Source organism: Magnolia sinica, chromosome 3, assembly GCF_029962835.1.
Source record: "Magnolia sinica isolate HGM2019 chromosome 3, MsV1, whole genome shotgun sequence".
Taxonomy (NCBI): Eukaryota; Viridiplantae; Streptophyta; class Magnoliopsida; order Magnoliales; family Magnoliaceae; genus Magnolia; species Magnolia sinica.
In genome coordinates, this window is record NC_080575.1 from 76,423,906 (window position 1) to 76,439,894 (window position 15,989).

A 15,989-nucleotide genomic window follows, 5' to 3' on the forward strand; every position below is an offset into this window, starting at 1 on the left:
TATTGGGCCTTTGTGTGAGGCCATGGGCCCACTTTATGTTCGGCTCTATATGGGCCACTGCTTGGGAGCAATGATGGTTAAATGTCCACATTGATGGGCGATGATGGTTAAATGTCCACTTTGTGACCTTCCCTTAGGCCCTTTGTTAGGCCGATTCCGATTGTCGAGGCCGATTTCGATTCCGATTGTCGAGGCCGAGTCAGATTGTCGAGGCCGATTCCAATTCCGATTTGTCGAGGTCGATTTCGATTGCCGAGGCCGATTGTATAGGCCGATCCCGATTTGCAGAGGCCGATTCCGATTGCCGACGCCGAGTCAGATTGTTGTTCACTCCCCAAGTATAGGGTTGTGATGTAGTGATAAACTCGGTAAGACCGAGGTCGAATCCACAGGGACTGATACCTGTACGTTATCTGAAACCAAGTAAAATTAGAACTAGACTAAGATGTGATCTAAACCAAATAGAATTTAAGAAATAATTTGTAGAATGATTATCTAATAACTTAAGGAATTCAGAGGAAGAAACTAGGGATTCAGAGGATCCACTTGTAGAGATCATGGAGAAATTATGCCTGCTTCAGAAATCATGGAATTTAACTAGACTTCCTTTGATATTGTTTTTAAGAGGGGAAAGGTATATGAATTAGAATGGATTCCATCACCAAGCCATGCCTAGGAGACAAAGTAAACAACAGAATTAAACTAAGTACCAACCAACCAACAATGTATGAGGATCAGGAAGGGTACTGTCATCCTACCATGCCCATGGGACAATGATGAACAACAGGGGTTCCTGACTTCATAAACATAAAAAGAAAAAAAAAATACTCAAAGCCATTGCAAACCCATTGTAATTTCAGTCACAACAGACCATAAAAGACTAAGAAAAATATTCCTTTGATAATCAACTATATCAAATTCAGTTTATGAATTAAAGGCACACCGTAAAATCTCCCATCTCGCTACAGGCTTCACCTCTTAGCCCTAGCTAAGAGGTTGGACATGCTTAGGCTGAATCCAACATAAACAAGAGAAGAAGAAGAAAAGAAAAAGAGAAAACCCAGCCTGCCAATGTTACTCATGTGCAGCTCTCCATACGTCAGGCCAAGCTCCAACTCTCCTCCTTTCAATGCCTCTTTACCTGTTCCACGACCAGCCCTGAAGCTTCCTGTCTTGCTCCTCATAGCCGCCCAGATTCTTGCTCCCGTGGCTACCTTTGCCCACGTCCCTGCCAAACTCCAACTGAGCTCTCTCTCTCTCCCGTTCCAGCCTCTCGCTTCAGCCACGTCCAGCAGAAAAACCACCCCCTCTCCAATCAGCCATGGCCTCCTTTAATGCTCCTCACGGAACTGCTTTTGAGTCCTGCTAGAATGAGGCTGCGGAAGCTGGAGACTCCAAGCACTTGCTCTGCTGCGAGATACCTCACGCAGTCAGGAGTTCGCTGGTTCTACTCTTCTTTTTTGCTTTCTTTCCAAAAGGACAGCGTCCTCTGGGGGTGTTTTGACAGAACTACCTGATGAACGGTTCAGATCGGCCGTCCGATCGCCGTTGAGATCATGTAACGGCCCGCAAAAATCGGCCAGCGTCCGGCGCTAAAACAGGGCCTGCGAAAGGCTTTCGCTGTGACTTGGTGGGGCTCAATACTGACAGCGATGGAGAAATCCACGCCGTCCATCAGTTTTCTCTCGAAATTCTGGTCGGGAAAGGATGGTTTCTGCCGTCCGTTGGTGTGGTCCACCGATGTTTCTCTTCCACCGTCCGTCGTCCGTTTTAATGCTCGAAAACCGATCTCCGGTGTCGGTTGACATTCATCGCCTAGGCATTAGTGATAGGGGGCACGTGCGTCTTATAGACGGTCCGGATCTGCCCTTTGATGCGTGGTGGGGCCCATAAAGATTCGTCCGCACGGCCGTGTGCGGACGCTGGTTACACGGCACTAAGGAAGAGTCTCGGTCAGAGACGAGTTGATTTTTGCTTTTAATGCCGTGCACGACTAGTGCACTTATGCACCATGCACATTTGTCTCATATGGGATCCACATATGATGTTCGTGAAAAATCTGCACCGTCCATCTTCTGAATCGTCAAAATTAAGACGTTGAGACCGAAGATGAGGCGTATCCAGAGCTCAGGTGGGCCCCAGATCAGTAAATTGTGGGCTGAAATGACCGTTGGGCCACTTCCGCAGCGATCCAATGGATGAAATTTTACGTGTACGGTTCATTTATGGTCCTCAGGCCACGTATGGAGTTTTGAACTGATCAGATGGTGGGAACCCTATGATCTTGCATTCTGGACACTTTTCAGGCCACTTGAGCTTCAATTTCTCGATTTTTTTGGATCCCTGGCATGCAAATCTGTCGATCTTGGTCTCCTAGGGTCCGTCCCATGCTCTGCTGCTTTCAAACCATTAAATCCATGCTTTTAGTACCCTTTCCCAGTCTAGGCTCGTGAATACGCCCTGCATCATAAACATGATTAAATCAGGCTGTTAAACCGTACTATGTTCGTAAACCTGGGCAGTAACTGGGTCTGATATGTAATATTTGACCCTCAACACAACCCCCAACCAGCATCTTGCTAGTCCCGAGCAAAGTATGCGAAAAATAAGTTGAGAATTATAAGACAATTTCTACAAACTCAAGAGAGTTATGAAAAACAATTCAGATACTCGAATTCTAAGATTCATAAATGTTGGCATTACTTTCTCCTGAAATCAAGCTCATGGTAAACTTCATAATCAAGCTCAAATATTAATCCATTAATTAGAACGATTCTAAATATTGAGTTCCATGGATGTAAAGTCTAATCTTGACTTATCAACATTAAGATTCACCTCTCTATTTAAAGATATTATCGGACACCAATAAGAGAATTCACGGTAATCCAACTTTGCCCTACACATTATCTCTTTATTCTCTTAATTTTTGACTTTTTCATTAGAAGTAACGCCAAGAAGAAGGATCAAACCTCACCTATAGGGAGCAAACCTAAGGTAAAGACTATACACCCAACTCCTTTTCAAATATCATCCATGGGGAATCGAATCCTCACTATAGGGAGCAAACCTATGGTAAAGACTGTTCGCCCAATCCATTCAATTTTTCAAGTTAGTTCCTTTCATGTTTAGTAAGTACCAAGTAAATCTTTCAATATCAAACTGAAACCTTAATGTGAAAGCGAGATGTGTTTTGTGAAATCCTGACTCAATCAATATTTAAAACCTCTAATCATGGATTAATAGTTCAAACTTAACTGTGAAATCTAAAAGATACTGAATCCAAGAGTCATAAATTACCAACATCACTTATCTTGTAATTTTAAATCCAAGATGGCCGTCAAAATCACTTCGAATTCATACGAAATTCCAGAAAAATTTAAAATTTTTTACAATTTCTGCTCAAGACCAAGAAAACACTGATTAGGTAGCCTAATCTCCCACCCCAACTAAAAATCTACATTGTCCTCAATGTAAAAGAAATAAGCATACAATGCACATGAGACAATGAAAATATAAGAGGAGTGATGGAAAGATAGTACCTGGACGAAAGAATCAAGAGGCTTTCCAAAGATATCTACGTAAGAGCGGGTAAGCACAAGAGAGAAACCAACAGAAGTAGAATAAAATAACAAAAATAAAATCCTACCTATATCACTTTCGTAGGTGCTCTCGATTGCATTTAGCGTATGCAACAAGCCTTTAAACCCCTAGGTTGCCCCTAGTGGACGAGTTGTAGTCTCGTGAGGGTTTGCAGTAATGTTACCCACAAACATTGAACTAACTAATGATAAAAATGAAATGAAATGAAGAACTGGGTTGTCTCCCAGGAGCGCTAAGTTTACCGTCTTCAGCCAGACAAATAAAGCAACTACCCTAGTCCTAAGAAAACAGGAAACCTACCTATACCTCCATCAGACTAGGAGATCAATCCTGGTAAACAGGATCAGTCAGAGGCATGGACATATCCTCTGAATCAAATTTCTCGACAAATGTTTTTAATCGATGTTCATTGACTTTAAACTCCTTGCCATTGTCGGGATCTCTTATCTCAACGGCCCCATGTGAAAAAACAGTGATAACAATGTAAGGGCCGGTCCAACGAGATTGAAGCTTACCCGGAAAGAGATGTAATCGAGAATTGTACAAAAGGACCTTCTGACCAGGCGTGAATGATTTTCGCAAAATGTGTTGGTCATGAAATGCTTTCATCTTGTCCTTGTAAATTCTCGAATTATCGTACGCATCATTCCGGATTTCTTCAAGTTCATTCAATTGAAGTTCGCGTAGCGAGCCAGCGTTGTCCAGATTGAAATTAAGATTTTTGATCGCCCAGTACGCTTTATGTTCCAGCTCCACAGGCAAGTGACAAGCTTTCTCATAGACAAGTCTAAAGGGAGACATTCCAATAGGGGTTTTAAAGGCAGTACAGTATGCCCATAAGGCATCGGTCAATCGGATTGACCAATCCTTATGGTCAGGGTTAACCGTTTTCTCCAAAATGTGTTTAATTTCCCTATTAGAAATCTCAGCTTGCCCACTTGTCTGTGGATGGTACGGGGTGCTCACCTTATGAGAGATACCGTATTTCTTCATTAAGCTCTCAAATGGTTTATTACAAAAGTGTGAGCCCCCATCACTAATGATGGCTCGAGGCGTTCCGAATCGAGAAAGGATGTTTTCTTTTAGGAATTTAATGACCGTGCGATGGTCATTCTTTCGACACGGAATCGCTTCAACCCATTTAGTGACATAATCCACGGCGAGCAAAATGTACAGATTTCCAAACGATTGGGGGAATGGTCCCATGAAATCGATGCCCCAATAATCAAATGCTTCGATGATAAGGATGGAATTCAAAAGCATCATATTTCGATCGGGACAATGCTCCCAATTTCTGACAACGCTCACAAGCTTTGCAAAACTCATGAGTGTCCCTAAACATAGTGGGCCATTAAAAGCCACACTGGAGAATCTTGGCCGTGGTCTTTTTAGCGAAAAGTGACTACCATGGGCCTGAGAGTGACAAGGAGATGACACTCTAATGTTCATTATCCGGTACACATCTCCTTAGGATTTGGTCTAGACAATATTTAAATAAATAAGGATCATCCCGAGAAAAGTTGCGCACCTCGGTGAAGAATTTCTTCTTATCTTGCGCATCTATGTCGGTATGGCACTGTAGCAAGATAATTAGCAATATCAGAGAACCAAGGTGAATGGGAGACTCGGAACAGTTGTTCATCAGGGAACATGTCATTGATATGGGTCGTCTCAAGGGGTTCAGAGGTATTAAGGCGAGAAAGGTGATCGGCCACTACGTTCTCTACTCCCTTTTTATCTTTAATTTCCAAATCAAATTCTTGGAGTAGAAGGATCCATCGTATCAAACGGGGCTTAGAATCATTCTTAGAAAGAAGATACTTAAGTGCCGCATTATCTGTGTAGATAATGATTTTGGATCCGATCAAGTAGGACCTAAATTTGTCCAAGGCGAACACTACAGCTAAGAGTTCCTTTTCCGTAGTCGAGTAGTTCACCTGGGCGGGATTCAGAGTCCTACTTGTGTAGTAAATGACGTAGGGCCTCTTATCTTTCCTCTGGCCTAGGACCGCCCCAAGAGCATAATCAGAAGCGTCGCACATAAGCTCAAAAGGAAGGCTCCAGTCGGGTGGCTACATGATAGGTGCAGTGGTTAACGTGCCCTTAAGCTTGGTGAAAGCTTCCTGGCATTGCTCAGTCCACTCGTACGGAGCATCCTTTTGAAGAAGATTACATAAAGGACTAGAGAGGAGACTAAAGTCCTTTATGAATCGCCTGTAAAATCCTGCGTGTCTTAAGAAGGATCGCACGTCTTTGATGTTCTTGGGTGGAGGTAGGTTAGAGATAAGATCGATTTTTGCCTTATCTACGTCGATTCCCTTGGACGAGATGATATGCCCAAGGACAATTCCCTTCTGAACCATGAAATGACACTTCTCCCAATTAAGTACTAAGTTCTTTTCTTCACATCTTTTCAGCACACATTTAAGACTTTCTAAGCATTTGCTGAAAGATGGACCATAAACAGAGAAGTCGTCCATGAAGACCTCTAGATATTGCCCCACCATGTCAGAAAAAATACTAAGCATACATCGCGAAAGGTGGCGGGGCATTACATAGTCCTAATGTCATCCTTCGGTAGGCAAAGGTGCCGTAGGGACATGTAAATGTGGTCTTTTCCTGGTCTTCGGGGCTATCTCTATCTCGTTGTAGCCTGAATACCCATCAAGGAAACTGTAATAGGAATGACCAGCTAACCTTTCCAGGATCTGATCAATGAATGGTAAAGGAAAGTGGTCTTTCCTCGTGACGGTATTCAACTTCCTGTAGTCAATGCACATTCTCCAACCAGTAGTGACTCTAGTTGGCACGAGTTCATTATTAGCATTGGCTACGATGGTGATTCCGGACTTCTTAGGGACCACTTGAGTTGGACTCACCCATTGACTATCAGATATAGGGTATATAATACCCACGTCCAATAGTTTAAGAACCTCGGCCTTAACCACTTCCTTCATGTTTGGATTTAGTCTACGTTGTGGTTGCCGAGCGATTTTTGCATTATCCTCAAGATATATGCGGTGAGTACAAATCGAGGGATCGATTCCCTTGAGGTCCGCTATCGTCCATCCCAGGACTCCTTTATGCTCAATGAGAGTAGATATGAGCATACTCTCTTGTTCTTTCTCTAGGTGGGCAGAGATCACCACTGGGTATATCTCATCTTGACCTAAATAGGCATATTTCAAATCAGAGGGCAAAGGTTTTAGGTCAAGCTTCGGCGGCTTGAGGTTAGACGGTAGAGGCACTACATCGGTTTGTGGCAATTCTTCAAATTGTGGCCTCCACCGGTTAACTTCAAGTACTGGTGCAGTATCAAGAAAGGCGCACATCTCCCTAATCATGTCATCATCAAAATTAAGGGAGTGGGCCAGGCACGTCTCTAGATGGTCGGAGGATAATGTTAGAGGTTTCGTATCTTCCACGAAAGAGTCAATCATGTTAATGTCGTGGAAATCGTTATCTTTCTCTAAATTTCTGCCGTTATTGAAAAAGATGTTTGACTCCAATGTCATATTCCCAAAAGACATAGTCATGACACCATTCCTGCAATTGATAATTGCGTTTGAAGTGGCAAGGAATGGGCGAACAAGAATGATGAGAATCTGAGTGCTTATGTTCTGATAGGTTCAGTATCCAGGATAATAAAATCTATAGGGTAGTAAAATCTGTCGACCTATACCACCACATCCTCAATTATCCCTCTTGGTACACAAACAGAGCGATCAGCAAGTTGCAGTGTGGCTAGGGTGGGTTTTTATTCACCCAAACCTAACTGTTTGTATACCTAGTAGGGAATCAGATTGACGCTCGCTCCTAAGTCAAGAAGTGCGTGATCAATTCGATGGTTCCCGATTACACATGATATGGTTGGGCTACTGGGATCCTTGAATTTCTGCGGCACGTCTTGCTTCAGGATGGCACTCACTTTCTCAGTCAAGAAGATTTTCTTTTGAATAATTTTTCGTCTTTTGGTCGTGCATAAGTCTTTTAGAAATTTGACATATGAAGGAATCTGTTTCACGACATCAAGTAGAGGAATGTTGACTTTCACTTGTTTCAACACCTCTAGGATATCCTGAGAGTTAGAAAGAGGTTTTGGTGAAACCAACCGTTGGGGGAATGGAGCAACTGGCTTCTCTAGAAGTTTCGGTTCTAATTTTTGTGGGGCATCACTAGCTCCATCATTGTTGTCCTATTCTGGTTCTTGAGGTTTTTCGGGTCTAACCGGAAGAGTTTTATTAATGATCTTCCCACTCCTAAGAGTGGTGATGGATTTAGCATGCCCCATCTGATTTGAAGAGCTGGGATCATATTGCGGTTTAGGATTGGGGAGAGGTTGTGCAGGAAGCATCCCCTTATCTATAACTGTCATACGAGAATCTATCTTTTGCATAAAATCTGTAATTCCCCGCATTGTCTGAGCCAGCTCTTGTATGGGATTTTGAACCGGTTCCTCTTGAGGTTTCACTTGATTTGGATTTTGATTGAAGAAACCTGGAGGGGTCGCCGTTTGTCCATTCCTCCAACTAAAGTTTAGATGATTTTTCCAGCCAGGATTGTATGTATTGGAGTTAGGTCCAGTAAAAGGTCTTTGATAGTTGTTTACGGCATTGGCTTGTTCATTCAACACTCCTCGAAAGGCGGGTATTGTAGGACAGTTTTCAATTGTGTGAATGTTGCAATCACAGATGCCGCAAACAATTTCATCGACCTTATCCTTCTTTCCTTCCATGGCCTTAACTTTCCTTATGAGCGTAGTCACTTTATACTTGAGATCATCCTCTTCTTTCAAGAGATATAATCCACCTTTCTCCTTTAATTGAGTCGGCCTAGACATGGTGTTCGACTTTGGGTAATAGTCCCAAGATTGTGTTTTTTCAGCCAGACTGTCGAGGTAGTCCCATACCTCGTCGACATCTTTATTAATGAACTCTTCATTACACATTGTCTCGACCATTTGGCGCATGGAAGATGTCAGTCCATCGTAGAAAAAATTTGTAATGCGCCACGTTTCAAATCCGTGTTATGGGCATGAACTGACCAAATCTTTGAACCTTTCCCAACATTGGAAGAATGTTTCATCTTCCTTTTGGGCAAAGTTCATGATCGCTTTTCTGAGGGTAATCGTTTTATGATGTGGGAAGAATTTTTTTATGAATTCCCTCTGCATGTCGTTCCATATGCCAATGGATCTAGGACGCAGTGAATGTAACCACGTCTTAGCTTTCTCTTTTAAGGAAAAAGGAAAGAGTTTCAGCCTAATTATATCCTCAGATACATTGGAAAACATAATGTAGCTATAATCTCATCGAACTCTTTCAAATGTAAATATGGGCTTTCTAATTCAAGTCCATGGAATTTGGGAAGGAGTTGGATAACTCCTGGCTTGATATCCATTTGTCCTGTGTTTTCAGGGAAAATCATGCATGAGGGCGTACTCAATCCCACCGGTTGTAGATAATCTCGTAAAGTACGAGGCGGGGGTGCCTGTTGCACCTCATTTTCATCTTGGGTATCCTCCACCCTGGGTGGAAGTAGAGGAGGTTGGTCTTCAGCCATAAATTCACTTAACTCAGGGGATTTTGAGCGGTGTCTAGTCCTGCGATGGATAGTCAACCCCTCAACCAATCCTCCTTCAGTCAAGAGACGTCGAGTGTCGTCACGGGCCCACATGGGCATGAAAGACTCGCAACCCTTAATCAAAAACCTAATCCTAAGAAAGGAAAAGAAACTCTAGAAAGAAAGAGAGAGTTGGAAAGAAATTACCAAATTGAAGCCCCTAAGTTAAGGACCTGCAAAATAAAACAAAAATAAGTTAGATTCTAAAAAGGAGAAAAACAATCCTTTAAAAGAAAGATAACAGTAAACTGATTTCTAAAAGAAAGTGGAAACTTGTAAAATAAATTAGGAAAGTCCTAAACTAGCAGGTAAATTACTAAAAGAGAACTGAAAAATAGAAAGTAGGGAAGGAGCTTACCGAATTAGAAATTTCTATCTTAAAGGCCTACAAAATAGGAAGGTTAGTTTCTAAACAAAAATTCTAAAAATAAATTAGGAGAACAAAATTAGATTCTAAAAGAGTTAAAATTAGAAAGTGAAAAACAAAAGAAGAAAGTTTCTAAAATTAGAGAATTTTTCTAGAAAGGGAAATAACTAACCTAGTTTCTAAAAATAAACTGCTTCCTAAAAATAGAAAAAATACTAGAATTAAAATTTTCAAAATCAAAGACCTAATTCTAAAAGGTAGAAAAAGTAGAGAGATTAGGAAGGAATTACCAATTTAGAAACTTATGTCAGGATCCTACAAGACAGGAAAACAAGTTAGTTCTAGAGAAAAAAATCTACAACTAAAGTTAGTTAAATTCTAATCTTAAATTAATTCTAAACCTAATTAATTTCAAAAAATCGCAACTGTCAGTCCCCGGCAACGGCGCCAAAAACTTGTTCACTCCCCAAGTATAGGGTTGTGATGTAGTGATAAACTCGGTAAGACCGAGGTCAAATCCACAGGGACTGATACCTGTACGTTATCTGAAACCAAGTAGAACTAGAACTAGACTAAGATGTGATCTAAACCAAATAGAATTTAAGAAATAATTTGTAGAATGATTATCTAATAACTTAAGGAATTTAGAGGAAGAAACTAGGGATTCAGATGATCCACTTGTAGAGATCAGGGAGAAATTATGCCTGCTTCAGAAATCATGGAATTTAACTAGACTTCCTTTGATATAGTTTTTAAGAGGGGAAAGGTATATGAATTAGAATGGATTCCATCACCAAGCCATGCCCAGGAGACAAAGTAAACAACAGAATTAAACTAAGTACCAACCAACCAACAATGTATGAGGATCAGGAAGGGTACTGTCATCCTACCATGCCCATGGGACAATGATGAACAACAGGGGTTCCTGACTTCATAAACATAAAAAGGGAAAAGAAATACTCAAAGCCATTGCAAACCCATTGTAATTTCAGTCACAACAGACCATAAAAGACTAAGAAAAATATTCCTTTGATAATCAACTATATCAAATTCAGTTTATGAATTAAAGGCACACCGTAAAATCTCTCATCTCGCTACAGGCTTCACCTCTTAGCCCTAGCTAAGAGGTTCAGCCGAGAATGGACATGCTTAGGCTGAATCCAACATAAACAAGAGAAGAAGAAGAAAAGAAAAAGAGAAAACCCAGCCTGCCAATGTTGCTCATGTGCAGCTCTCCATACGTCAGGCCAAGCTCCAACTCTCCTCCTTTCAATGCCTCTTTACCTGTTCCACGACCAGCCCTAAAGCTTCCTGTCTTGCTCCTCACAGCCGCCCAGATTCTTGCTCCCGTGGCTGCCTCTGCCCACGTCCCTGCCAAACTCCAATTGAGCTCTCTCTCTCTCTCCCGTTCCAGCCTCTCGCTTCAGCCACGTCCAGCAGAAAAACCACCCCCTCTCCAATCAGCCACGACCTCCTTTAATGCTCCTCACAGAACTGCTTTTGAGTCCTGCTAGAATGAGGCTGCGGAAGCTGGAGACTCCAAGCACTTGCTCTGCTGCGAGATACCTCACGCAGTCAGGAGTTCGCTGGTTCTACTCTTCTTCTTCTTTGCTTTCTTTCAAAAAGGACAGCATCCTTTGGGGGTGTTTTGACAGAACTACCTGATGAACGGTTCAGATCGGCCGTCTGATCGCCGTTGAGATCATGTAACGGCCCGCAAAAATCGGCCAGCGTCCGGCACTAAAACAGGGCCTGCGAAAGGCTTTCGCTATGACTTGGTGGGGCTCAATACTGACAGCGATGGAGAAATCCACGCCGTCCATCAGTTTTCTCCCGAAATTCCGGTCGGGAAAGGATGGTTTCTGCCGTCCGTTGGTGCGGTCCACCGATGTTTCTCTTCCACCGTCCGTCGTCCGTTTTAATGTTCGAAAACCATTCTCCGGTGTCGGTTGACATTCATCACGTAGGCATTAGTGATAGGGGGCATGTGCGTCTTATAGACGGTCCGGATCTGCCCTTTGATGTGTGGTGGGGCCCACAAAGATTCGTCCGCACGTCCGTATGCGGACGCTGGAATCACGGCACTGAGGAAGAGTCTCGGTCAGAGACGAGTTGATTTTTGCTTTTAATGCCGTGCACGGCTAGTGCACTTATGCACCATGCACATCTGTCTCATATGGGATCCACATATGATGTTCGCGAAAAATCTGCACCGTCCATCTTCTGAATCGTCAAAATTAAGACGTTGAGACCGAAGATGAGGCGTATCCAGAGCTCAGGTGGGCCCCAGATCAGTAAATTGTGGGCTGAAATGACCGTTGGGCCACTTCCGCAGCGATCCAATGGATGAAATTTTACGTGTACGGTTCATTTATGTCCTCAGGCCACGTATGGAGTTTTGAACTGATCAGATGGTGGGAACCCTATGATCTTGCATTTTGGACACTTTTCAGGCCACTTGAGCTTCAATTTCTAGATTTTCTTGGCTCCCTGGCATGCAAATCTGTCGATCTTGGTCTCCTAGGGTCCGTCCCATGCTCTGGTGCTTTCAAACCATTAAATCCATGCTTTTAGTACCCTTTCCCAGTCCAGGCTCGTGAATACGCCCTGCATCATAAACATGATTAAATCAGGCTGTTAAACCGTACTATGTTCATAAACCCAGGCAGTAACTGGGTCTGATATGTAATATTTGACCCTCAACAATTGTCGATTCCGATTGACGAGGCCGATTTCGATTCCGATTTGCCAAGGCCGATTCCGATTGTATAGGCTGATTTTGATTGTCGAGGTCGATTCTGATTGTCGAGGCGGATTCCGATTGTCGAGGTCGAGTTAGATTGTTGAGGCCGATTCCGATTCTAATTGTCGAGGCTGAGTCAGATTGTCGAGGCCGATTTTGATTCTGATTTGCCGATGCCTATTCTGATTGTCGAAGCCAATTCTAATTGTTGAGGTTGATTCTGATTGTCAATGTCGATTTTGATTGTCGAGGCCGATTCCGATTGTCGAGGCCGATTCAGATTGTTGAGGCCAATTTTGATTCCGATTGTCTAGGCCGAGTTAAATTGTCGAGGCTGATTCTGATTCCGATTTACCTAGGCTGATTCCGATTTTCGAGGCTGATTCTGATTATCGAGGCCGATTTTGATTGTCGAGGACAATTGTGAAGGTTGATTGTCGGGGCCGATTTCGATTGTATAAGCCGATTCTGATTGTCGAGGCCGATTCCGATTTGCCGAGGCCGATTATTGATGCCAATTCTGACTATCGAGGCCGATTATTGAGGCCAATTGTCGAGGCCTAATATATATGCAACTCGTATTTGAGGTCCATTGTGATGTGTATTTAGCCTATGTTTAAGGCCCAATGTGATGTATATAAGGCCTATGTGATGAGGTCCATTATGATGCGTTTGAGGGCTAGGCGATGGAGCCCATTGTGATGTATATTAGGCCTATGTGAGAGGCCCATTGTAATGTGTATTAAGCTCTTGAGTGAGGCCCATGGTGTTGTATTTTTGGCCCTTGTGTGAGGCCATGGGTCCACTATATGTTAGGCTCTATGTGGGCCATTCCTTGGGGGTAATGTTGGTTAAATATCCACATTGTCGATGCCATTTATTGATACCGATTTAGGTTTAGGCATTTGAGAATACATTTAGGTTTTAGGTTTAGGTTAATAGGTTTAAGTTTAGGTTATAAGTGTAAGTTATGGGTTTAGGTTTAAGTTAGGTTATAGGTTAAGGTTTAGGAAATTGAGAATACGTTAAGGTTTAGGTTTAGAAAATTGGGTTCGGGTTTAGGTTTGGGGTTTTAAGTTTAGGTTTAGGTTAAGGAGTTGAGATTAGGATTAAGTGTAGGTTTAAGTTTAGGGATTTGAGAATACATTTAGGTTTTAGGTTTAGGTTATAGGTTTAGCTTTAGGTTATAAGTGTCGGTTATAGGTTTAGGTTTAGGTTTAGGTTTAAGTTAGGTTATAGGTTAAGGTTTAGGGAATTGAGAATAGGTTAAGGTTTAAGTTTAGGAAATCGGGTTCGAGATCGGGTTTAGGTTTGGGTTTTCAAGTTTAGGTTTAGGTTAAGGATTTGAGATTAGGATTAGGTGTAGGTTTAGGTTTAGGGATTTGAGAATATATTTAGGTTTTAAGTTATAAGTGTAGGTTATAGGTTAAGGTTTAGGGAATTGAGAATAGGTTAAGGTTTAGGTTTAGGTATTTGAGAATACATTTAAGTTTTAGGTTATAAGTGTACGATATAGGTTTAGGTTTAAGTTAGGTTATAGGTTAAGGTTTAGGGAATTGAGAATAGGTTAAGGTTTACGTTTAGGGATTTGAGAATATATTTTGCTTTTAGGTTTTAGGTTTAGGTTTAGGTTTTAGGTTTAGGTTTAGGTTTAAGTTTAGGTTATAGGTTATAGCTTTAGGGAATTGAGAATAGGTTAAGGTTTAGGTTTAGGAAATCGGGTTCGGGTTCGGGATAGGGTTTAGGTTTGGATTTTCAAGTTTAGGTTTAGGTTTAGGTTTAGGTTAGGGAGTTGAGATTAAGTTTAGGTTTAGGTTTAGGTTTAGGGATTTGAGAATACATTTACGTTTTAGGTTTAGGTTTAGGTTTAGGTTTAGGTTTTAGTTTATAAGTTTAGGTTTTAGGTTTAGGTTAAGGTTAGGTTATAGGTTATAGGTTATAGGTTAAGGTTTAGGTTTAGGTTATAGGTTATAGCTTTAGGAAATTAAGAATAGGTTTAGGTTTAGGTTTAGGTTTAGGAAATCGGGTTCGGGTTCGGGATCGGGTTTAGGTTTGGGTTTTCAAGTTTAGGTTTAGGTTAGGAAGTTGAGATTAGGATTAGGTGTAGGTTTAGGTTTAGGGATTTGAGAATGCATTTAGGTTTTAGGTTTAGGTTTAGGTTATAGGTTTAGGTTTCGGTTTTAGGTTTAGGTTAAAGTTATAAATTTAGGTTATGGGTTATAAGTTATGGGTTAAGGTTTAGGTTATAGGTTTTGGTTTAGGTTAAGGTTATAGGTTTTGGTTTAGGTTTAGGTTATAGGTTATAACTTTAGGGAATTGAGAATAGGTTAAGGTTAAGGTTTAGGTTTAGGAAATCGGGATCGGATTTAGGTTTGGGTTTTCAAGTTTAGGTTTAGGTTTAGGTTAGGGAGTTGAGATTAGGATTAGGTGTAGGTTTAGATTGAGGGATTTGAGAATACATTTAGGTTTTAGGTTTAGGTTTAAGTTTTCGTTTATAGGTTTAGGTTATAGGTTTAGGTTTTAGTTTTAGGTTTAGGTTAAGGTTATAAGTTTAGGTTATGGGTTATATGTTTTAGGTTAAGGTTTAGGTTATAGGTTTTGGTTTAGGTTAAGGTTATAGGTTTTGGTTTATGTTTAGGTTAGGGTTATAGGTTTTGGTTTAGGTTTAGGTTAGGGTTATAGGTTTAGGTTTTAGGTTTAGGTTAAGGTTATAGGTTTAGGTTACAAGTTTAGGTTAAGTTTAGGTTTAGGTTATAGGTTATAGCTTTAGGGAATTGAGAATAGGTTAAGGTTTAGGTTTAGGAAATCGGATTCGGGTTTGGGATCGGGTTTAGGTTTGGGTTTTCAAGTTTAGGTTTAGGTTTAGGTTTAGGTTAAGGAGTTGAGATTAGGATTACGTGTTTAGGTTTAGAGATTTGAGAATACATTTAGGTTTAGGTTTAGGTTTAGGTTTTAGTTTATAGGTTTAGGTTTTGGTTTTAGGTTTAGGTTAAGGTTAAGTTATAGGTTATAAGTTTAGGTTATAGGTTATAGGTTTTGGTTAAGGTTTAGGTTTAGGTTATAGGTTATAACTTTAGGGAATTGAGAATAGGTTAAGGTTAAGGTTTAGGTTTAGGAAATCGGGATCGGATTTAGGTTTGGGTTTTCAAGTTTAGGTTTAGGTTTAGGTTTAGGTTAGGGAGTTGAGATTAGGATTAGGTGTAGGTTTAGGTTTAGGGATTTGAGAATACATTTAAGTTTTAGGTTTAGGTTTAAGTTTTCGTTTATAGATTTAGGTTATAGGTTAGGTTTAAGTTTAGGTTTTCATTTATAGGTTTAGGTTTTGGTTTTAAGTTTAGGTTAAGGTTATAAGTTTAGGTTATGGGTTATAGGTTTTAGGTTAAGGTTTAGGTTATAGGTTTTGGTTTAGGTTAAGGTTATAGGTTTTGGTTTAGGTTTAGGTTTAGGTTTAGGTTAGGTTTAGGTTTAGGTTATAGGTTATAGGTTATAGCTTTAGGAATTGAGAATAGGTTAAGGTTTAGGTTTAGGAAATCGGGTTCGGGTTCGGGATCGGGTTTAGGTTTGGGTTTTCAAGTTTAGGTTTAGGTTTAGGTTTTAGTTTATAGGTTTAGGTTTTGGTTTTAGGTTTAGGTTAAGGTTAGGTTATAGGTTATAAGT

At 41.1% G+C, this 15,989-nt stretch overlaps 1 non-coding gene across 1 annotated transcript; it reads left to right on the plus strand.

Moving 5' to 3' along the window:
• Positions 1-8,618: 8,618 nt before the first annotated feature.
• On the plus strand, positions 8,619-8,725 carry LOC131241638 (small nucleolar RNA R71). The gene has a single exon (XR_009169198.1). It is a non-coding gene; the product is annotated as a small nucleolar RNA R71 (small nucleolar RNA).
• The last annotated feature ends 7,264 nt before the right edge of the window (positions 8,726-15,989 follow it).